This window comes from Montipora foliosa, chromosome 3, assembly GCF_036669935.1.
Source record: "Montipora foliosa isolate CH-2021 chromosome 3, ASM3666993v2, whole genome shotgun sequence".
Taxonomy (NCBI): Eukaryota; Metazoa; Cnidaria; class Anthozoa; order Scleractinia; family Acroporidae; genus Montipora; species Montipora foliosa.
In genome coordinates, this window is record NC_090871.1 from 56582080 (window position 1) to 56584579 (window position 2500).

General features: G+C 44.3%; 1 non-coding gene across 1 annotated transcript; it reads right to left on the reverse strand.

The window, feature by feature from the left end:
- Window positions 1–1687: 1687 nt before the first annotated feature.
- On the reverse strand, window positions 1688–1761 carry Trnan-guu (transfer RNA asparagine (anticodon GUU)). Its single transcript has one exon. It is a non-coding gene; the product is annotated as a tRNA-Asn (tRNA).
- Window positions 1762–2500: the final 739 nt, after the last annotated feature.

Below are 2500 nucleotides of genomic sequence, written 5' to 3' on the forward strand. Positions count from 1 at the left end.
CGAGGATTCTCGTTTTGAACTCTAGTACACCTTGTTTATTCCTGCCCAACTACCTGCAGTCCTGCAATCTCCATTTGAAGAAACACACTTTCCTTCGGTTCGTCTAGGTCTGACCATCGGTACCTGTTAAACGCCAATTGCGTCAACACAGCTACTTTACTCACGTGGTGATTAACAAATGACACCATTCAGACAAAGCACACAACATTACGACCAGTGGAATGGTTTCCTTTCAACTCCCGCTCTAATAATTTGCAATACAAAGTGCGTGACGGAAGCCTTCCATGTAAAGGCTGTTGGTCTAGTGGCATGATTCTCGCTTCGGGTGCGAGAGGTCCCGAGTTCGACTCCCGGACAGGCCCCTAGTTATATACCCAACAATGTTCATACATCAACAACTTGCGGTCATTATCACGCCGAAAACAAACGGCACACTCTTCTTTCGCCATCTGAGATCAACGTATCAAATTTATTCATTAATTTGGCCAATTCTTCTCACCCTTCCGCATGATTAGTTCATTAAAGCATAGTTAATGGAGGGGAATGGTTAGGAAGCTCGGCAAACATCAAAGGAGCAAACAAAGATGCCAAGATTTAGGTTGGAAAGTCCACGACCGTGCACAATCTTTTGTTTGCGCTCATACACTATGCATGCATTACGTAACCAACACGTTTCTATTGGTTAGTTCCTCAGTATGGAGTAAACAACGATTGTGTTTTGTGCACGGTCGAGGCCAAAAAAGAGAACAAAAACATACAACAAAGAAAGTTGTCGGGTTTCATAACCATTCCCCTCTATTAACTATGATTAAAGCCACAAACGTGTCACACCTGACCTCCCGTTGTTTAAGATAAAAAAACTTGAAGCAAGCATAGGATGCTCACATCTTGGTCGAGTTGTCTTCTAAACCATACAGCTGGATGGCACGAAACTCTCTTACTCATAAGATCAAACGTTGACAAGTGGCCTTGTGACATTTCCATAGCTGGTCTGTCGTGTCATTCTTGTGCTTAATCCTGAGCTTTCTTCCGACTTGATGCTCTCTTGAATAATACATGTGATTACTGAAGACGAGGCGTCGAGGCAAAAACAGACGATGGAAATGAGAAGCTCAAGACACCGCAGTGGCAAAAATTTAAGTGCAAATCGCATAAATATCACTTATACCGCATGGTTCCGGGAAACGGGGAATATAGCGCCCACTTCATATGCGGAAGATACCAGGATCGACACCCGGATTCTCCACAGAGAGGCTGTTGTATTGATACCAAGTTTAATCATATCATGTCTCCAAGTGTTTCGTTGGAATAAAGAGCATTTTATCCGCTGTAAACTTCTAAACAAGATCTCTATTCGTTCAAAGATGGGAACTCCTGTTCACCTGGAAAGTGTGAAATCACCGTAACATTCATGGCAAGTGAGAGAAATGCAGGCCTACGGCGGAATGACCTCCACCTGCTGATTTTTCAGGACACATGGATTCCTCCATTTTTTAAAGCTATTAGTGTTGACCCGAAAAACGCCCGTAATCCACTCTACAGATGAACAAAAATCGCTTTCAAGGCAAAGACCTCACACATTGACTCGCTTTGACGAAGGTGACGAGGTGATCTTCCGATTGGTCCCGTAGTCATGGCCAACTTTGATTTGTTTGCCTACAGCGGGCCTATGCTAATCAAAACTAAGCGTCCCTGGGTGGGCTTGAACCACCAACCTTTCGGTTAACAGCCGAACGCGCTAACTGATTGCGCCACAGAGACAGGTCTGGCCACAGGGCCGAGGAAAAGATTCGAGAAAGTTCCACTCTTCAAGTTCTGCCTGAAACAAAATGCGTTTTTAAGGAACCTATACTTGAAGCCAAACGGCCATAACTCGAGGATTCTCATTTTGAACTCTGCTACACCTTGTTTATTCCAGCCCAACTACCTGCAGTCCTGTAATCTCCATTTGAAGAAATACACTTTCCTTCGGTTCGTCTAGGTCTGACCATCGGTACCTGTTAAACGTCAATTGCCTCATCACAGCTACTTCACTCACGTGGTGATTAACAAATGACACCATTCAGACAAAGCACACTTTATTACAACCAGTGGAATGGTTTCCTCTCAACTCCCGCTCCAGTAATTGGCAACACAAAGTGCAAGTGTAAAGGCCTGTTGGTCTAGTGGCATGATTCTCGCTTTGGGTGCGAGAGACGGGGAATATAGCGCCAACTTTGCATGCGGAAGAAACCGGGATCAACACCCGGATTCTCCACAGACAGGTTGTTGTATTGATACCAAGGTTAATCATGTCATGTCTACGAGTCTTTCGTTGGAATGAAGAGCATTTTATGCGTTGTAAACTTCTAAACAAGATCTCTATTTGTTCAAAGATGGAAACTCCTGTTCACCTGGAAACTGTGAAATCACTGGAACATTCATGGCAAGTGAGAGAAATAGAGCCCTACGGCGGAATGAGCTCCACCTGCTGATTTTTCAGGACACATGGATTCCTCCA